This window comes from Loxodonta africana, chromosome Y (genome assembly GCF_030014295.1).
Source record: "Loxodonta africana isolate mLoxAfr1 chromosome Y, mLoxAfr1.hap2, whole genome shotgun sequence".
In the NCBI taxonomy this organism is placed as follows: Eukaryota; Metazoa; Chordata; class Mammalia; order Proboscidea; family Elephantidae; genus Loxodonta; species Loxodonta africana.
In genome coordinates this window covers 25,562,007-25,583,911 of record NC_087370.1, presented here as the reverse complement: position 1 = coordinate 25,583,911, position 21,905 = coordinate 25,562,007, and the positions used below count along the sequence as shown (strand labels likewise).

The window sequence follows — 21,905 nt, the reverse complement described above, 5'->3', positions numbered from 1 at the left end:
ATTCTTCACCAACGCCGTAATTTGAAGGCTTCAATTCTTCTTTGGTCTTCCTCAATCATTGTCCAGCTTTCACATATATACGAGGCGATTGAAAATATCATAGCTTGGGTAAGGCGCACCTTAATCTTCAACATGACATTTTTGCTTTTTAACACTTTGAAGAGGTCTCTTGCACCAGATTTGCCCAATACAATGTGTTGTTTGATTTCTTGACTGCTACATCCATGGGCATTGATTGTGGATTCAAGTAAAATGAAATCTTTTATGGGCAAATATGCTCCAAAACCAGTCCAAGGAACCTTTCAGAGGGAGCCCAGAATTGTTTAATGAGAAACTAATTTCCTCTGTAAACTTTTACCTAAAGCACAATAAAAAAAAAAAAAAATGGAAAACAGCCCAGGCGGTATCAGTGACCTCATTGCTCTCTTCCTTAAACCCATGAGAGGGCTTTCTCCCTCCTCTCAAACCCCATGGAGCCATGGCCCTGAGGTGTGACCCTCAGTGGTGTTCACATTTTCCTGCTTCTGAGATCTGTTCCAGTCTCCCTGTTGTTTAAAATGAGCAGCATCCTGGAATTAGAGATCGAAGCATATTTTTGTGGTCTTGGTGACATTAGGAAATACCCAGGCTCACAGAAACAGATCTTTTAGGGAGTACAGAATAATAACCACTCGGTACAAGATATCAACTTGACAAAACCACGCTCCTCCCTCCCTGTTCCATCGCCCAGATGGGTGGGGTGGGAGGTGGTGTTATCGTGCTGGCTGGGACCCCACACCATGGCATAAGAGGGGCCCTGGCTAGTCAGAGGCAGCCCAGATTGGGGTCTCCAATATGGGACCCATGTTCCTAGGGCAAGTGAAGACAATCCATGTCAGAACTTGTATATATATATATATACATATATACATATATATATGGAAACCCTGGTGGTGTAGTGGTTAAGAGCTAAGGCTGCTAACCAAAAGGTTGGCAGTTTGAATCCACCAGGTGCTCCTTGGAAACCCTATGGGGCAGCTCTACTGTGTCCTATAGGGTCGCTATGAGCTAGAATCAACTCGATGGAAATGGGTTTGATTTTGGTTTAGACAGATAATTAGGCAGATAGACAGACAGATGGACAGACAGACGGATGGACAGAGAGACAGATAGATAGAGATGGATGGATGGAGGGATAGATGATAGATAAATAGATTAGATAGATAGATCGATGATAGATGATAGATAGATAGATAGATAGATAGATAGATAGATAGATAGATAGATAGATAGATAGATAGATAGATGATAGATAGACAGACAGATGGAGCCCTGATGGTGTAGTGGTTAAGAGCTAAGGCTGCTAACCAAAAGGTTGGCAGTTTGAATCTACCAGGTGCTCCTTGGAAACCTCATGGGGCAGCTCTACTGTGTCCTATAGGGTCGCTATGAGCTAGAATCAACTCGATGGGAATGGGTTTGGTTTTGGTTTAGATAGATAATTAGGTAGATAGACAGACAAACGGACAGACAGACGGATGGACAGAGAGACAGCTAGATAGAGATGGATGGATGGATGGAGGGATAGATGATAGATAAATAGATAGATTAGATAGATAGATAGGTGATAGATAGATAGATGGATGATAGATAGACAGACAGACAGATGGAGCCCTGATGGTGCAGTGGTTAAGAGCTAAGGCTGCTAACCAAAAGGTGGACAGTTTGAATCCACCAGCCACTCCTTGGAAACCTTATGGGGCAGCTCTACTGTGTCCTATAGGGTCGCGATGAGTCAGAATCGACTCGAAGGCAATGAGCTTGGGCATATATGTATGTCTGTGTATATATATATATTTATGAAACATAAGAAACACACTGTGCCTGATGAACATATTACGGAAGGATTGAGATCCAAGCACGTCTTCCACTTATAAATAAAATACACGTACCATTTTGAGATGAGAAATGCTCACTTACCCTAAAGGGCGGGGAAGCCCAGAGGCCTGCAAGGGAGTAAAGCTGAGGGTTTGAACAGTGTTTATGGCAGAAGAGGCGAGGTGAGCGGGGAAGCTCGGCTTGGAGAAAATGCCTGTTACGGATGCTACAGTAATGTCCTCGTAAGCAAGCAAGGAGCCCTGGTGGCTCGGTGGTTACGTGTTTGTCTGTTAACCAGAAGGTTGGCAGTTCGAATCCACCAGCTGCTCCTTGGAAACCCTATGGGGCAGTTCTGCTCTGTCCTGTGGGGTTGATATGAGTCGGAATTGACTCGACCTCAACAGGTTTTTTAATCTATGCTGAAGAAGCCCTGGTGACACAGTGGTTAAGAGCTCAGCTGCTAACCCAAAAGATCCACAGTTCAAATCCACCAGCCACTCCTTGGAAACCCCATGAGGCAGTTCTACTCTGTCCTATAGGGTTCCTATGAGTTGGAATCCACTTGACGGCAGTGGGTTTGGTTTGGTTTTGTATCTATGCTGAAAGAGCCCTGGTGGCAATGGCTAAGCGCCGGGCTGCTAAGTGAAAGGTTGGCAGTTTGAACCACCCAGTGGGTCTGCAGAAGTAAGGCCTGGCAATCGGCTTCCGTAAAGACTACAGCCTAGGAAACCCTATGGTTTCTTTGTGTACTTTGTTACACATGGTGTCACTATGACTTGGAGTCAGCCCGACGGCACTTAACAAAAACAAAAATACTGTGTGGGTGCAGGGTGGCTCAGTGATAGAATTCTCACCTTTCAGGTGGGAGACCTGGGTTCAATTCCCGGCCAAGGCACCTCACGGGTGGCCACCACCTGTCTGTCGGTGGAGGCTTGAGCGTTGCTGTGATGCAGAACAGGCTTTGGTGGAGCTTCTAGAGTAAGACAGACTAGAAAGAAAGACCTAAAAGACTTGCAAGCAGCGATGCAAACAGACACGTGTACACCAGGGTTCATTGTCGCTTGCCGCTCCAAACTGGAAACAGCTCAAGTGTCGATCAACACAAATGGTTGAGCACAACGTCAACATGGAATATTGACCCCTTAGCCATAAAGAGAAATGAAGCCCTGATTCGTGCGACGACATGGATGGACGGGGAAAACGTCATCTGAGTGGAATAAGACACAAAAGGACAGATACTGGATGATCTCACTGATAGGAAAATACACAGGGACAGAAGGTGGTTAGAGGTTACCAGGAGCTGGGGGCGGGGGGTGGATAAGGAGTGAGTACTCACAGGTACAGGGTTTCCTCTGGGGATGCTCAGAATGTCCTGGAACTAAATAGAGATGGTGGCTTCACAACATTGAGAATGTCCTAAATACCACTGAATTGTTCACTTAAAAAAGACTAGAAAACGGTAACTTTTATGTTATGTGCGCTGTACACACGCCACCACCAATTGCTCTGACTCGCGAAGACGCCGCGTGCGTCAGAGTAGGGTTGTGCTCCGCAGACTTCCCAATGGCTGGTTTTTCAGAAGTAGATTGCCAAGGCTTTCTTCTGAGGTGCCTCCGGGTGGACTCGAACCACCAACCTTTTGGTTAGTAGTGGAGCGCTTAGTTAACCGTTTGTGTCACTCAGGGTTTCCCTTATGAGACAACAACGGAGAGGGAGATGTGAGACACACAGACAGACACAGAGAAGGAAGACAGATGGCCATGTGACGATGGAGGCAGAGACTAGAGTGATGCCTGCCAGGAAAAAAGGAGCAAAGAAGTCACCAAGCCAAAAAACCCTCTGCTGTAGAGTCAATTCCGACTCACAGTGACCCTATGGGACAGAGTCCCATAAAGTTTCTACAGAGCACCTAGACGATTTGAACTGCTGACCTCTTGGTTAAAAGCCATAGCACTTAACCACTATACCACCAGGGTTTCCGAGGAAGTCACACATACTGGTAAATACAAGCACGTCTGTCACACTGAACCCAATTCCCAACAGCTGTGATTAAGTTGGGCGGGTTTGTTTAAAAAAAAAAAAAAAAAAAGAGGGAGAGAGAGACAGAAAAGACAGGTAGAGAGATAGAAAAAGCAGGAGAGAGACACAGAGAAAGAGACAGAGGTAGAGAGACAGAGAGAAAGCAGGAGAGAGACAGAGATAGAGGGAGAGAGACAGAAAGACAGAGACAGACAGACACAGTTGGAGAGAGACAAAGGGAGAGAGATGGGGGAGGCAGACAGAGAGAGACAGACAAGGAGAGAGAAAGAGATAGAGAGACACAGAAAAAGAGAGACAGGGAGACAGAGCGAGGAGAGAGACAAAGCCGCAGCCTTGGGGAAGCGGCCAGCCCCGCGCCTGCCCCCCGGTGTCCTGAACGCCACCCCGCTCCCGGTGTCCTGGTCCCTAATCCCTGGCTGCACTGAATCTCAGGACAGGTGAGGAGGGGCGGCGTGGCCACTCTCAGGGATCCCGGAAGCGACCGTTGGAGGCTCAAGGTCACGGCTGCCTGCTATTGTTCTTACTTCCTGATTTCCTGTGACCACAGCCCATCTGGGGCGCTACAGCCCAGCTTTCTTGCAGCACAGAGGCCAGGGGCCCCTGCCGGCACTGAACGTCCCCCAGCAAGCGCTTATCCTGAGGAATGCTTGCAAACTTTCTCATAAAACCTTCCTGCAACCCTGTGAAGACCTTCCCCCTTCACATGTGGGCAAACCGAGGCACACAGGGCTTGAGTGTTGTGCACAGCGAATGAAAGGTGCTGCTTCAGTTCTTCTGCCTCAGAAAAACGCCTCAGCCCTGTGATGGTCTCCACATAGGAGGGTCCGTGTGGGATATGAGCCCACATCTATGAGCCCCTCACCCTGCCCCATCCCCGGCCAAGTCTCTCATCATCCCTGCCCTCTCCCCCCCATCACAGCAGGGCCTTCTGGGGCCACACTTTGTGCCAAGAATTCCCAAGGAGGAGAAGGGGCCCAGACTAGGACCCTGGAGTGCGCTTGCCTCTTGTCACACAGAGGGCCAGCCTCGTTTGAGGATGTTCACTTTGACCCTGTAGATGGTTGTATGCCTGCCTGTGCCTCGGGAGGGCTTGAGAACAAGACAAACCCAGGAAAGGGATGCAGAGGGTCTCAGTGGGTTCCCCATGCCCGCTGCCCAACACCAGGCCACCCAGGAGCCCCTTAGCCTGGTGAGCGGAAGCATCTTGCAGCCCTATTCTGCCCCCAATAATACTCATTGTTGTGGGTTCTTGTTCAGTCAACCCCATGCACGGCAGAACTAAAGGCCAACCTCGTGGTCGGTTGTGGATCAGACTGTTACGCTCCACAGGGCTTTCACTGGCTGATTTTCAGAAGATTGCCGTGCCTTTCTTGCTAGTCTCTTTAAGTCTGGACTCTCCGCTGAAACCCGTTGACCATCACAGTGACACCAAACCCTCCACTAACAGACAGGTGGTGCTGCACATGAGGCGCACTGGCGGGGAATCGAACCCGGGTCTCCTACACGGGAGGTAAGAATTCTACCACTGAGCCACGACTGTCCCCACCAATAACGCTTGGAGGGAAGGAAGCAATTAGTCCACGCTATGCAAACCAGTCACAGATGAAAGACTGGGATGAAGTGCTTATCTTAACCCCATTTCTCTTGTGTATCACAGTCCAGCTGGACCTGCAGCAGCTGTGAGTCCACGGCCTGGAACCAGCCCAGCTGAGTCCGGGGTCACTGACACCTTCTCACCTTGGTTTCTGCTGCTCCAGCCTGCCCACCTGACCCCTCACCCCTCTGCACAGGACACACGGACAGTTGCCTTAGGCCATGGCGATGTGGATAGCTGGGTGACATCCTGACCCTCTTTGCCGCCCCTCTGAATTCCTCCCTGCACCCTTACCTGTGAGGATACCGTGTGCAGGTCTGTGTCCCCTGGCCCCAGGACAGCTGGCCCCTGTGTCGTCCTGGGCAAGGGCCCTTTCTCCCATCAGGCATTGACCACAGATACCTCTGAATCCTCAGTGTTTAGTCTAGGGTTTCCCACCGGGATGTTCTCAGTAAATGCCGAGCGAATCAATGAGTGGATGCATGAGTGACACGAGGTTGACCTTGATCAATGTGGAGTCAGTGAGTGAATGGGCTAATGAAAGGATGTCACACAGGACGTAGGACACTCTAGAGAAATGCAGACTGAATGAATGAATGAGTGAATGAATGGCACAGGGAACGTTGTTGATATATGTGGAGTGAATGATGGATGGATGGACGGATGGACGGATGGATGGATGGATGGATGGATGGATGGATGGATGGATGGGTGGATGGACGGATGGATGGATGGACGGGTAGGTGCACGGACGGGTAGGTGGACGGACAGACGGATGGACGGACAGACGGATGGACGGACGGACGGATGGACGGACGGACGGACAGACGGATGGATGGATGGAAGGATGGATGGATAGGTGGATGGATGGGTAGGTGGATGGACGGACGGATGGGTGGACGGGTAGACGAGTGGACCGGTGGACGGGTGGACGGGTGGATGGGTGGATGGATGGATGGATGGACGGATGGAAGGATGGATGGGTAGGTGGATGGACAGGTAGGTGGACGGACGGATGGACAGACGGATGGATGGATGGTGGATGGGTGGATGGGTGGGTGGATGGGTGGATGGACGGATGGATGGATGGACGGGTAGGTGGATGGACGGGTAGGTGGATGGACGGATGGGTGGATGGACAGACGGATGGATGGATGGACGGACGGATGGATGGAAGGATGGATGGACAGACGGATGGATGGATGGACAGACGGATGGATGGAAGGATGGATGGATAGGTGGATGGATGGGTAGGTGGATGGACGGACGGGCGGGTGGATGGGTGGACGGGTCGATGGATGGATGGACGGACGGATGGATGGATGGATGGAAGGGTGGACGGGTAGGTGGATGGACGGGTAGGTGGACGGATGGACAGACGGACGGACAGATGGATGGTGGATGCATGGACGGGTGGATGGGTGGATGGTGGATGGGTGGATGGGTGGGTGGGTGGGTGGATGGGTGGATGCGTGGATGCGTGGATGCATGGATGCATGGTTGGATGGATGGATGGTGGATGGGTGGATGGATGAATGACACAAAGGACCTTCTAGATAAATGCAAAGTGGATGAATGAGTAAATTAATGAATGATGTTCTTGGTACGTGCAGATTGCATGAATGAATGAATGAGTAAATTAATGAACAGGATATTCTTGGTAAATGCAGAGTGCATAAGCGAGTGACTGGACAGAAAGAAGGGGCAGTAATAATGTTGACCCACCACCTTCCTCATCAAGGTACCGAAGCAGACCCACAAACCTGACTTCTGCTACAGAATCAGGAGATCCCAACAAGACCAATCAGAACTCTTTGAGAGCTGTGACTCACAGTTGCTGGGTGAGAGAGAGTGTCTCTTTGCCTTTGGGTTCTGCTCTGCAAAGATGGAGGCCCAGGGCTACCAGAGACCCACCTCCCCATCACCCAGAGCGAGTTGTGTTCACAAGAGACACTAAAGCCTGCAGCCAAGGGAGGCAGACAGAAGCAGAGGTGAAATATATAAAAGAGGGAGACCAAGAGCTGACAACCACTTAAGCACCTTGATCTAGCCATGCCTGAAGCGGCCCTGGAATTCCTAATTGCCAAAGCCAACGAATTTCTGCACTGACCTATGCTAGCTTGAGTTATGTTTCTAGCACGTGCCACCAAGGGAGTCATGATGTGTACTTGCATTTATTTGGATCATTTCAGAAGCACAGATGGAGCACATTCTATGTGCCGAGCAAGGTGTTACATGTGGAGGTTACAAGCCTGTGGACGCCTCCCCTGCACCCTCAAGGGCTCAGAGTCTTGAGGGATGAGAGGTCACCTGCTGGCTCTCCTTAGTCTCCTAAGGGTTTCCCGTGCCCTGGTGGATGCCAGGTGTCCATCAAAGTTTCTCAATCAGTGGTCCACTTCTCTGGGATCCTGGTGTGGAGTGGACAAGACCTGCCCACTCTGAGTGGTCTTAGCTCAGTATCCCCAGACCAGGCCATGGACAGAGCTGTGTGGGGGGCAGGGAGGTGCTGCTTTCTGACTTCACCTGCCTCCAGAATGTGGGCCTTCTCTTTAGGAGGACATGGAGCTGGGTGCTGACCGATACAAGTCTTTATGTCCATACCCAGAGGGCCAGTCCCAGAGGCCTTGACCACCTCCCCTTCCTTCCAAGGCAAAGGGATGCCCCGAGGCTCAGTACCACCTGCTGTCTACACTCAGGGTCCAGCCACCCATCTTTCCTCTGTGGGTAGGAGTCTCTGGCAAATGCCTTAGCTTGCTGTGCCTCAGTTTCCTTATCCATAAAACCAGGGCCATGATAATAGTGCCTGCCTCAATTCTGGAAACCCTGGTGACATAGCAGTTAAGAGCTATGGCTGCTAATCGAAAGGTCAGTTTGAATCCACCAGGCAATCCTTGGAAACTCTACGGGGCAGTTGTACTCTGTCCTATACGGCCTCAATTGCAGGGCACAGTCAGCACTCAACCGATGCCAATTATTATTGTTTGTAAGAAACAAAAACATCAAAAAACAAACAAACAAAAAACCCCAAAGGCAGGTGCTCAGGGAGTTCTGACTTGGCTAGGTTTGGAGAGAGCTGACTTTCACTTTGAGTGTGATTGAGCGTCTCTGGGTCGTGCAAACGGTAAACACGCTCGGCTGCTAACCAAAAGGGTGGGTCACTGGAGTCTACCTTGAGGTGCCTCGAAGAAAGGCGTGGTGATCCGCTGCTGAAAAACCAGCCCCTCAAAACCTCATGGAGTGTAGTTCTCCTCTGACCTACGTGGGGGCCGCCAGGAGTCAGAGTGGACTGACAGTAAACAGTTTAGGAGTCCCTCGGTGGTGCAAACGGTCAACTCGCCCCGCTGCTAACTGAAGGTTGGAGGTTCAGGTTCAACCAGGGGTGCCTTGCAAGAAAGGCCTGGTGACCGATGTTTGAAAATCAGCCACTGAAAACCCTGTGGAGCACAGTTCTATTCTGACACACATGGGGCCGCTGTGATTTGAGTGGACCTGATGGTAATGGGCACCGGTAAAGTGGGGTGATTACCGTTAGAGCGAGAATTGCTATTGTAACTGACAGGATGGGTTAGTTATTTTGTGCTCGCACATCTTCAGGTGTGCAAAGATGCGTGTTTCCTGTAGCAACCTCAGCCATCCTCATTGTCCCCTCCCCACCAAGCCCCACGACTCCTTTTGGGTCTCTGTCCTCTCTCTATGTGTGCCCACAGGCTGCACAGGACTTGGCTGTGCCTGGGTTAAAATGGTACCCCCTACGATGTGCTGGAGGGGACAGTGGTGGCCCAGTGGTGGAATTCTCACCTACCATGCAGGAGACCCATGTTCGATTCCCAGTCAACGTCCCTTGTGTGCAGCCACCACCCATCTGTCTGTCGAGGCTCATGTGTTGCTGTCATGCTGGACAGGTTTCAGCAGAGCTCCCAGACTAAGAAAGACTAGGAAGAAAGGCCTGGCAATCTTCTCCCAAAATTCAGCCAATGACAAACCCTATGGACCGCAACCATCCTATCTACAACCGATCATGGAGGTGGTGCAGGACCTGGCAGTGCTTGGTTCTGTCGTGCATGGGGTCGCCATGACCACTCGGCGGCAACAGTAGCAAGAAAAACAATTTTCACATGAGGTTTGAGGTCAGGCATGAGAGGTTAGGCTTTTCTCACCCAAAGGTCTTTCTGTGTGCTCGCTATCGCAGATCAGGGGAGTTTAATATGACATACCGCCCCCCCATCTGACAGTTTGTGGTGCCGTGGTGGCTGCCGTGTTGCTGTGAGGCTGGAAGCTAGGCCACTGGTATTTCAAATATCAGCAGGGTCACCATGGTGGGCAGGTTTTGTTGGAGCTTCCAGACTAAGACAGACTAGGAAGAAAGGCCTGGCCATCTACTTCTGAAAATCAACCCATGAAAAAGCTATGGATGGCATGGTTCCCATCCACAACCAATCACGGCGACGGCGCTGGACCCGGGCAGCATTTCGTCCCATTGTGCATGCAGGTGCCGTGAGCCGAGGCCAACTAGATAAAAGCAGCCAACAAAAACACTAACGACAGTAACAAGCGCTGAACACCCTCCCCGAAATCCAAACAGCATCTTTGAGATGAACAGGGAAGCGTCTCCGCAGTCTTGGTTACTGCTCTGTTCACAGCCCTCCAGCCCCCACTTCCCGTGACTTACTGCGGCTGCGGGTTGGGGTTGGCTGCGGTCCTGGGCCGGCTGTCCTGGGGGCAGCGGGGGCTCAAGGACCCTCCTCCCCCATCCCTTTTCTGTAGACAGGAGCAGAAGACAGGACCCCGAAGAATGAGGGGCGGTGTTTAACTGCAGCGGACTTAATTAAGGGCCCCGAGGTTATGAAACACGTCCCAGAGGAGCATAACAATAGGTGGACAAGGTTCCGCTTTCCAGAGGCAGGGGCTTTACAGGTTCTTTTTTTTTTTTTTTTAATTCACACGTTTGAATACGTTTTCAAAAAATACGTGTCTCCTCAATACATTCAGGGACTAACCTCACGCGGGCTATTTTATGAAAATACAGTGAATTTAAGCGTGACTCCCCCCACCCCAGATATTTTTCATGTTAACATACCCATATTGTCTTATTTTGTAAAGGTACATTTGAAATATTTATTTTAAAAGCATGCGTTTTTATAAGAGTTCTTTAAAAGCTGGGCTCATTGGGTGGTGAGTTTAAGCATGATCTCCCTTGAATATATATATTTTTTTAATTTTTATTGTGCTTTAAGTGAAAGTTCACAAATCAAGTCGGACTCTCACACAAAAATTTATATACACCTTGCTATATGCTCCTAATTGCTCTCCCCCTAATGAGACAGCCCACTCCTTCCCTCCGCTCTGACTTTTCGTGTCCATTTGGCCGGCTTCTGACCCCCTCTGCCCTCTAATCTCCCCTCCAGACAGGAGCTGCCCACATAGTCTCATGTGTCTACTTGATCCCCTTGAATATTTTTATAGTAGCGTTTCCACATTATTTTATCTTTTAGAAAAGGGTACTTAAAATGTTTATTTTAAAAGTATTTACTATTCGTTATTTAAAAGGTGTATCCATTGGGTTGTGATAACCAGGTGCCATCGAGTTGACTTGGACTCATGGAAAACCCCTTTTGTGTGGCAGAGGAGAACCGTGCCCCACAGGGTTTGAATGGCTGATTTTGGGGAAATAGTTTGCCAGGCCTTTCTTCCAAGGCACCTCTGGGTGGCCTCAAACCTCCAGTCTTTCAGTTAGCAGTTGACTTCATTAACCCTTTAAGATAAGAGTGTGATAAGAGTGGCCTTTATTCTCAAAGAAGTAGTTGGACCGTTACATATTCTCATATACCTGAAAGGGGGCAGAAACCCTGGTGGTGCAGTGGTTAAGAGCTCGGCTGCTAACCAAGAGGTCGGCAGTTCAAATCCACCAGGCGCTCCTTGGAAACTCTGTGGGGCAGTTCTACTCTGTCCTGTAAGGTCACTATGAGTCGGAATTGACTCAATGGCAACGGGTTTGGTTTTTTTGGTTTTTCTGAAAGGGGGCCAAGTGGGGATAGGTGGAGGGCAGGTCGGGTGTTTAAGGAGAAGCCTGCTTGCTAACAAAAATTCCAAATACCGCAACACATATACTATAAAAGCAAACTTCCCTGACGGTCACACTATACGTTGAGTGTGATTTATCTCATTGAGTTGGGCCATTAAGATTGGCTCAAACAGCCAATTTTTTACAACACACATTTTACCACTGTTAACAAGAGAGAGAGAGAGAGAAAAAAAAAAAAAACTTCTTTATAACCTACCCCCTACGTCATCAAAGAATCCAACAAACATTTTGGTGACAATTCCTCTTGAGCTGTATTTCCCTGCTTGGGTTTTAAAGTAGAGACATGATGTTGTTGAGAGGACCCGCCATCGAGTCGGCCCCCGACTCACTGTGACCCCACACACAACTGAACGAAGCACTGCCCGGCCCTGGGCCATCCCCGTGATTGGTTGGGGGACCAGACCTTTGTAATCCATCGGTTTTATCATTGGCTGGTTTTCGGAAGTAGATTGCCAGGCCTTTCTTCCTAGTCTGTCTTAGCCTGGAAGCTCCGCTGAAGCCTGGTCAGTATCACAGCAACACACAAGCCTCACTGACAGGCAGGTGGGGGCTATGCGCGAGGTACATTGGCCAGAATCGAACCCAGGTCTCCCGCATGGAAGGTGAGAATTCTACCACAGCCTCGGCATGAAGACAGAGGGTGTCTTCTTTTTAACCGAAATGCCACAAGCACATGGCTTTTACAAACAGAGATTTATTTTCTTACAGTCTAGGAGGCTAGAAGTCTGAATTCAGGGCGCTGGTTCTAGGGGAAGGCTTTCTCTCTCTGTCGGCTCTGGGGGAAGGTCCCTGCCTTTTTGGCTTCTGCTTCTGGGTTCCTTGGAGACCTCCATGTGTCTTGGCACCCATCTTCCCTCACCACCCTTCTGCTCAATTGCTTATTTAATTTCTTTCATACCTCAAAAAGGAGCCCTGGTGGCATAGTGGTTAAGAGCTTTGCCCGCTAACGAAAAGGTAGGCAGTTGGAATCCACCACTGCTCCTTGGAAACCCTGTGGGTCGGTTCTGCTCTGTCCTGTAGGGCCACTAGGAGTCTGAATCGACTGGAAGGCAGCGGGTTTGGTTGGTTTGTTACATCTCCAAAGAGACTGACTCAAAATACACCCTACACTTATCCTGTCTTATTAACATAACAAAGACAACACATTCCCGAATGGGATTACAACCACAGATATAGGGGTTAGGATTTACAACCCATGTTTTTGGGGGACACAGTTCAACCCACAACAGTGAGGAAGTCAAATTAAAATTGATACTGAGAGTTGGTTTTCTCGAGCCACATGAGACAGCCACATCGCAAGGCTGCAAGCCCCCAGTGTGTGAAATTTCAGATTCCACCGTCTGCTCTCCCCACAGTGGTTTCCCCTTTGATCTCTGGACCCCCCCATCCCCCCACCCTCCCCACAGTTCAGGATTCCACTTCCTGCAGCCTCTGGCCTTCGTGTGGGGCTGAGAAGGAGGTCGGTCATCTCAGTATATTCCAGGGACCACATGAGGGCTACTTTGCCACTAAGGTTCCTGGTTGGCAGTTCAAACCCACCCAGCCATGCAGCCAAAGAAAGGCCTGGTGACCTGCTTCCATAAAGATCACAGCCTAGAAAAAGCCTATGGAGCACAGTTCTACTCTGTCACACGTGAGGTCGCCAGGAGTCGGAAACGCCTCCAGGGCAACTAGGAACAACCGTTTTCTCCCCGGATATGCGGTGCGTTTAAACACAGGGTCCCTCGAATATTTTTAGTGTCGACGTTTTGTGAATTAAGTCGCCGCAGCAGTAGACCAGGATTGAGGCTAACTGTCCGCACGGAGGAGAGTGATCTCGAGAAACGCAGTTAGCTGCAACAGTGGACTCGAGCGCACCCACGATGGCAAAGATGGCGAGGACCGGTGTTTGGCTCTGGTGCCGACTTTGGACACGTCATCAGGAAAGACCAATCGCTAGAAAAGGACGTCATGGTTGGTGAAGTGGAGGGTCAGTGAACACAAGGGAGACCCTTCATGAGCTGGAGTGACACAGTGGCCACAACGATGGACTCAAGCGTACCAAAGATCGTGACGATGGCGCCGGACCAGGTGATGTCTTGTTCTGTTGTGCACGGGGTCGCCGTGAGTTGGAGCCGGATCCATGGCAGCTAACCACAACACACCCAAACAGGGGCTAATTGACAGGTACGTCTTTTTTGGGCGCACAACTGAACCCACAACAGACTATGGCGTACCCCCTGCAGGTCCCCAAGATCTAGCTAAAGCAGCCCCTGTTCTCCCCAAACCCCATATCTGTCTCCCAGGTCCCCAGGCCCCCCACCACCCACCAACACCCCACGTCAGCTGCGGACCCCTTCAAGGCTCTGACCCCTCTTGGAGGCCTGTGTGGCGCTCAGCTGGGGTCACTCGCTGTCCACGTTTGCTGGACTGAAGGGTTCCCAGGGCTAATGTCAGATACGTCCCCGATAGGGGGCACAGGCTGGTCACCCCACTCCTCCGTAGCTGCTCCCAGAGACAGCCAGGAGTGGGAGGCCGCACACCCCAGGGGGAAGTAAGCCCAGGAGCCTCTGGGAGTTCCCAGCCCGTGCTTGAGGCAGGTGGCCGCAATCACAGTTCCGCCGTCTGGGGGTTGGGGAATTTGGACACTGCCCTTTACCTTGACCCCAGGCCGTCCTGCCATGTGTGGAGACCAGTGTGATGGAGGGAGGGCCTGGCCCCTCAGTCTCCCAGGTGCTGCAAGCGTCTCTGCCCTTCCCTCGTACCACCAGCTGGCCCCCTCAGCTGCCTCCTGGGGCGGGATCTGGTCCCTGTGGCCCAGCTCAGGCAGAGAAACGTCAGACCCCCATGAGGTGCCGCTAGGCCCCTGGAGGTAGGTTTGCAGACTCAGGTTCCCTCCGATCTGGTTTGGTTTGTGTTTTTATCTTTGGAAGCAAAGTCACGTCTTGGTTTGGGGTTGTTGTCCTCTACGACCAGCCGTGAGTCCCCGGGCGGTGCAAACATTGAACCCCCCGGGCTGCTAACTGGAAGGTTGGTGGTTTGAGTTCACCCAGGAGTGTCTCAGAAGGAAGGCCTGGCAATCTACTTCTGAAAAATCACCCACTGAAAACCCCGCGGGGCACAGTTCTACTCCGACAAACACGGGGTGCTATGAGTCAGAGTTAACTGTAGGGCAACTGGCTTTTCAATTTTTTTAATGACCGTTTATAGCAGGACAGTGGTGGTTCCATGATACAATCCTCACCTTCCATTTGGGAGACCTGAATTCGCTTCCCAGCCAGTGTACCTCAGACACAGCCCCCACCCGTCTGTCTGTGGAGGCTTGCGTGTTGCTATGACGCTGAACGGGTTTCAGTGGAGCTTCCAGACTGAGAGAGACTAGGAGGAAAGGCCTGGAGATCTACTTCCAAAAATCAGCCAGCAAAAACCCAGTGGGTCTTAAGGGTCTGATCCAGAACAGATCATGGGGTGGCTCAGGGCCGGGCACTGTTTCGTTCAGTTGTGCGTGGGGGTGCGGTGAGTCCGGGCCGACTAGACAACGGCGAACAATGTCAGCGTGATCAACTGTAAGGTCCACAGTAAATGGGTCTGTTTCTGCCGGCCTTGGCTAGTGGTCTCCAACCTGCTCTCCCTCGCGACTTCTAACAGGGACTCATCCCAAATCGGGTTGATGACAGTCAGGAAGGGCCACACACTCTGCCGAGGGCCTGGCTCCACTTCCTGCTCTGTCTTTGGGGCCCTCTAGAGGGCTCTGTCCCCCTGCTGTGCCCATACCCACAGCATGGAAGTCTCTTTCAGCCGTAACCCAGGGCTTCCAATGAACGGCGCCCCCAAAAGCCATGTCCACACCCTCAGCCCCGGGACCTCTGAATGCTACCTCATTGGGAAAAGGGTCTCTGTAGGTGAGATTAAGGTACAGACCTAGAGAGAAGGCCAGCCTGGACTAGTTGCTGCTGTCGAGTCAATTCCAACTCATGGCGACCCCAGGTGTGCAGAGTAGAAGTGTGCCCCACAGGGTTTTCAAGGCTGTGACCTTTCGGAAGCAGGTTGCCGGGCCTGTCTTCAGAGGTGCCCCTGGGTGGGTTCGAACCACCAGCCTTTCAGGTAATAGTTGAGCGTTTACTATATTTTAACGCAAATAATGTTTTTTACCAACCTCGCAACCCCTTTTTCCCAAGAGCTATTTTCATAAATGTGCATTTTATGTCATTTATGTGGGCACATTATTTGCAAAAAATACTATAACCCAGGGACTCCTGGATTAGGGTGGGCCATAAATCCAATGACCGGGTTCCTTATAAGAGACAGACAGAGGGGAGACGCCACGTGAAGACGGAGCAGGGATTGCAGTGATGTGGCCACAAGCCCAGGAACACCTGGGGCCACCAGCAGCTGGGAGAGACCAGGAAGGATCCCCCCCTAGAGACTCCGGAGGGAGCGCAGCCCTGTCCACACCTCGAACTTGGGCTTCTGGTCCCCAGAACTGAGACAATAAATTTCTGTTCTTTTTGGGCAAATGCATAGAGACGAAAGTTTATTAGGGCTTACTAGGGGCTGGGTGGGGGGTGGGTAGGAGTGGCGAGTTATTGCTTAAGGCGCTCCGAGGTTCTGTTTAGGGGGACGAAAAACATTTGAAAACGGTTGGTAGCAATGCTTGTGCAACACGATGAAGATAACTGATGTCACTGAGTTGCACACTTCAAAATGGTTAAAATGGCAAGTGTTTTGATATATACAGGGGGCAGCGGTTAAAGCGATTGATTGCCAACCAGAAGGTTGGTGGTCTGAACCCACCGGTGCCTCCGCGAGAGAAAGATGTGTCGGTCTGCTACGGGAGAGGCTGACAGCCCCAGAAACCCTATGGGGTCGCTCTGAGTCGGAATGACTCGATGGCTGTGGGTTTTTTGGTTTTGATGTATTGTTGTGATGTGCCTTCGCGTTGATTCCAACTCATAGCGGCCCCTTGTGTTAGAGAGTAGAGCTCCCCCGTAGGTTTCCCAGGCTGTAAGCTTTGCGGGAGATCATCAGGTCCTTCTTCCGAGGGCCTGCGGGGTGGGTTCAAACCTCCAATCCTTTGGTTAGCAGCCACGTGCTTAACCGTTGCACCACCAGGGCTCCTAATCCCATTTTAGTGATGTCTTTATAAGCGACAGGGCCCGGGTTGCACAGTGCTTAAGTGTTTGGCTGTTAATCAAAAGGCCGCAAGTTGGAATCCACCAGCCACTCCTTGGAAACCCTGTACCAAGAAAACAAACAAAACCAAACCCGTTGCCATCTAGTCGATTCCAACTCACAGCGACCCTGTAGGACAGAGTGGAACTGCCCCATAGGGTTTGGAAACCCTATGGGGCAGTTCCACTCTGTCCTACAGGGTCGCTGTGAGTCAGAATTGACTCTATGGTATCATTCATTTAAACAACACACAAAGGAATTGTTTCTACGGATTTGGAAATTTTAGACAATTCTTTCTCTCCCTGAGCTGGGTTTTATTCTCACTTTCCCCACTGGTTCTAGACTTCTCGTGATGTAGATGGATGTTTGAAGGTCTTTTCTTGATGACCCTCTCAAAGTCACGCATGACAGACCTGCACAGTCAGAGGAGGAGGCGTGGAGGGGGAAGTGGGGAGACTCCACCCCACAAATGCACAGAGGAGGGGGCATGGAGGGGGAGGTGGGGGAGACTGCACTGCACAAATGCACACATCGGAGGAGAGGGTCATGGAGTCGGGGGTAGGGGAGATCACACCCCACAAATGCACAGTCAGAGGAGGGGCCATGGAGCAGGCATTGGTGGGGGGGACCCTGAGCTGGCCACAGGGGCGTGAAGGGCAAGGAAGTGGGGTGGAGGTTTGGAGGTGCACCTGGTAGCCAGGTGAGGGTCCTGGTGGTCTGTAGGCTGGGCTGTACTTGGTGCACACGAAGCTGTGGACATTCCCTTCAGGGCCAGGCTGGGGCTGGGGGTCGGAGTAGGGGGAGCCCTCATCCTCCCAGGAAAAGTCCTGCAACTCTAGGAGGGGCGTGGACAGCCCCAGCCCCTGCCTCACCCACCATGGACACCCACCTCTGTTGCCATCTCCGGCTCCCCAGGAAGACCCAGTGGGAGCCACAGGGTCGTATCTGTCCCCCTCATCTGAGGACAAATATCCTACCACAGAAGTCTGACACTCTGAGCAAAATGAAAACCAATTTCAGTGGGAAAGAGGATCTGGGCTAATTTGTGAGCTGGGCTGGAGCCACCCAGCTCCCTGCGTGGGGGTGTTTCTCTTGGGCAGGTGCAAGTGGGGCAGGACCCCCACACCATCCCGAGCTCCAGACAACTGAGGGAGCATGGAGCCAGGGATGGGGTGCAGACCCTGCTCTGACCCCAGGGCTGTGGTGAGAAGGTGGGGGGAAGTCAGCAGGTGCTCCAGGTGTACAACTGAGACTTCTCACCTTTATTTCCCAGATGAGCTGTCTCCTGGGATCCCTTGTTGTCATAGCAATGCTGGACTAGGTTTATCACAAACACTGCCGCTAAGGAGCCAACGACATCTGACCCTATGGGCAAGGATTGTCTTTGAGCGTTTGCAAGAACCAGGGACAAGCCCCCGCATATAAGGATGCACTGTCCCAGGCTGCGGAGAAGGGGTGCACCTGGCCCCACAAGACAAAACCTCCATGGCTGGTCGTTTGCATGGCTGTTGAGAAGTGGCAGTGGGGTGTTTATTTAGAGAGAAGCCTTGCACCCTGGAGGAAGTTCCTGCCTACCTGGGGAGATAACGGCAAGCCTGTGGGGGGGGGGGGGTGGGTTTCAGAAATGCCAGGTTTCCTGTGGGTGGGACTTAGAGCTGCAGGACGGCCCCCAAGACAGTGTTTATGGCCCAGGATGAGGAAGTTGGAGCTGGGACATCACAAGGCTGGTTTTCTCTCGTTTTTAAAAAATGGAGGTGAAATTCACGTACCGTAAAATTAACTGTTTTGAAGTGCGCAGTTCAGGGGCATGGAGTCCATTCGCAATGTTGTGTGGCCAACCACCACCTCAGCCTGGCGCAGAAGATTCTCATCACCCCAAAGGAGACCCCGTACCCATTAGCACTCATTCCCGTCTCCCCCTTCCCCAGCCCCTGGCAACCACTGGTCCGCTTTCTGTCCCCATGGATTTGTCAGTTCTGGACATTTCACATAAATGGATTCAGGCAGTATTTGGCCTTTTTTTGGTGCCTGACTTATTTCACCGAGCGTATGGTTTGCAAGGTACATACACATCCTAGCCTGTATCAGGACTTCACTCCTCTTTTACGGCTGAGTGGCGCAGTGCTTAACAGCTAGGCTGCTAACCAAAAGATCAGCAGTTCGAATCCACCAGGTGCTCCTTGGAAACCCTATGGGACAGTTCTACGCTGTTCTATAGGGTCGCTATGAGTCAGAATTGATTTGGTGGCAACAGGTTTGGATTCTTTTTGGTTTTAGTATCCATCGCGTGTATGGACCACGTTTCACTGTTTAGCCATCATAAAGTGACGTTGAGCACAGTCACCACCTCCATGTACAAAATTCTCGTCACCCCAAAAGGAAACCCCATGCCCATAGCACCTGCCCCCAGTTTCCCCTAGCCCCAGCCCCTGGCCACCACCAATCTGATTTCTGTCTCTACAGATTTCTCTCTTCTGCACATTTCGTGCAGATCAAATCAGACATGTGATCACATTCATATAACATACAATTTACCCTTTTAAAGTGCACGATTCAGTGGCGTTAATACAGTCCCAATGTTGTAAACCAACACCTTTATCTAGTTCGGGAACACCTCACCACTTGGGAAGGAAAACCCTGATCCGTTAGCATTCAGCGCCCACTACCCCACTCTCAACCCCACTCTAAAGCCCCTAATCCACTGTCTGTCTCTCTGGATTGGCCTGTTCTGAATATTTTCTAGGAGTGGGATGGTAACTCACAGTTGACATTGGGGAATCCCAGATGGAACCAGACCCTCAGCTGAGCAGCTGGTCCCTCAGAAGCCACTAACCTGCCTGAGCCTCAGTTTCCTTATCTTTAAAGTGTAATGTTCCCATCTTGAGTACTGCAAACAAGGCACAGCTTGCAAAAGTGCTCCTAGCCCTTGAGCTGCCAGGAGACGTGGGAACGCCTCAGGCAGGCACCTTCCTGGGGCTGAATATACCCACCCCCCGCCACAGGACCACCCACGCACCCCACTTGCACACCAAGCCTTTCAATCACCTTAAAGAACATCTTTCAGACACCTTTAAATGTTCAGGGGAAGCTACAAGGAGCAGGGGATCAGATGATGCTAGTTTTTAGATTAGAAGGAGCGTGGTGAAATGTGACAGCCCGGAGAGCCTAGTGGTTGTTGACCAGCACCCAAGGCTCACAGAAAGCTGGGCCCAGGGATGCAGCCAGGGACTGTGTGGGCTCCTGTTCACACAAAAAGGATGAGGCAGGCGGGTAGCCTGGTGCTGGGTTTTGGCAGGAGGGTTCTGAAAGTCTGCCTGTATATCATCCATCCATCTGTCCGTCTATCTATCCATCCATCCATCTGTCTATCTATCCATCCATCTATCCGTCTGTCTGTCCATTTGTCCATTCATCCATCCACCCACTCACCCACCCACCCACCCATCCATCCATCCATCCATCATCTTTCTATTCATCCATTCATCCATGTATCATCTTTCTATCTACTCATCCACCCATCTATCATCTTTCTATCCATCCATCCATACATCCACCCATCTATCATCTTTCTATCTAGCCATCCATCCACCCATCTATCTATCTATCATCTTTCTATCCATCCATCCATCCGTCCACCCATCTGTCCGTCCGTCCGTCCGTCCATCCATCCGTCCATTCATCCATCCATCCACCTACCATAAATCTATCATCTATCTGTTTATCTATGATCAACCAATTAATCTATCATCAGTTTATCCTCTACATATTATCTATCTATCAACCCACCTACTCACCCACCCATCCATCTATCGCAGTGGTTCTCAACCAGGGATGATTCTGCCTCCCTCTCAGGGGACACTGGTCATGTCTGGAGATATTTTTGGTTGTCACAACTGGGGTGGAGGGAGCTACTGGCATCTGGTGGGTGGAGACCAGGGAAGCTGCTCAAGACCCTGTAGTGCACAGGAAGGTCCCCATCATAGAATGATTCAGCCCCAAATACCCGCAGTGCTGAGGCTGAGAAACCCTGGGTCTCAGCATGAGACACCAGAAGCCAAACACCTGGATTCAACTCCCCGCTCAGCCTGTGACCATCTCGGTGTGCTTGGGTGAATGCCTTCACTCTTTAGCCTCCGTTTTCCCCCCGTCAAATGGGGACAACCACTGCGTGGCTAAGTTTGAATCAGACAATCACACGTAGGGCGCAGGTCCACATACATAGCTGTGTGCCAGGAGTGCTGGCTCACAGCGTCTATTCCAACAAACCCTTCTACTCGGGACATCGTACAGATGGGGAATCTGAGACAGGGGCTGTGTGAACTTCTTGCCTGAGATGGTGCAGTGTAACGGAGCCAGCTCTGAGCTCTGCACCCCAGTCTGCCCCTTCTACCACTTACCATCAAGTTGACCCTGACTCATGGTGACCACACGTGCGTCAGAGTAGAACTGCGCTCCATGGGGTTTTCCATGACTGATTTTTCGGAAATAGATTGCCGGGCCTTTCTTCCCAGATGCCTCTGGGTGAACTGGAACCTCCAACCTTTCGGTTAGTAGCTGAGTTTGTTAACTCTTTGCCACACCCAGGGACTCCTAAGTCAGTTGCCATCAAGCCAATACTGACTCATGGCGCCCCAGAGTAGAGCTGCCCTCCGCAGGGTTTTTGGTGGCTGATTTTTCGGATAGAGATTGCCAGGCCTTTCTTCTGTGGCACCTCCTTATGGGCTCCAACCACTGATCTTTCTGTCAGCAGCTGAGCACATTCAGTGTTTGCACGACTCAGGGACTCCTGACATGTACTGAGTCAAACCAAACCAGTTGCTGCCCAGTTAACCCTGACTCGTGGTGCTCCCATGTGTGTCACAGTAGAGCTGTGCTCCTTAAGGTTTTTGGTCAGTGACTCTTTGGAAACAGACCACCAGGCCTTTCTCCCGAGGCACTCTGGTTGGACTGAAACCTCCAGTCTTTTGGTTAGCAGCTGAGCGTGTTCACTGTTTGCTCCACCAGGGACCCCTCCACCCCTCCACCGTCCTGTACTTCTGTCCTGGGCAAAACAGGAGGCACAGAAGTGGGGTGGGGACTGAGGGGCTGGGGATGGGAAGGTGGGGAGCAGCCTGTTGGGGCCTCAGCCCCCTTAGATAGAAACATGTGCAGTGGCTGGCCGTCCTTCTGTCCTAACAGAAT

The 21,905-nt window shown here is 51.3% G+C and overlaps 1 protein-coding gene across 6 annotated transcripts in view; it reads right to left on the bottom strand.

Moving 5' to 3' along the window:
* The window catches only part of LOC100656463 (P2Y receptor family member 8), a 56,566-nt gene that overhangs the window by 21,929 nt on the left and 12,732 nt on the right, over positions 1-21,905 (bottom strand). Inside the window, exons 2-4 of one of the 6 annotated variants that reach the window (XR_010319864.1) lie at positions 18,494-18,575; positions 17,985-18,089; positions 14,273-16,788 (exon numbers count right to left, since the gene is read on the bottom strand). The exons of 1 other annotated variant lie outside the window; for it this stretch is intronic. The gene's annotated coding sequence lies outside the window, so the exon portion shown is untranslated. Of the gene's footprint in view, positions 1-10,160; positions 11,244-14,272; positions 16,789-16,925; positions 18,090-18,493; positions 18,576-21,905 lie in introns of those variants that run through there. 4 more of the 6 variants (XR_010319865.1, XR_002784381.2, XM_064278824.1 and 1 more) reach the window with 4 other exon arrangements.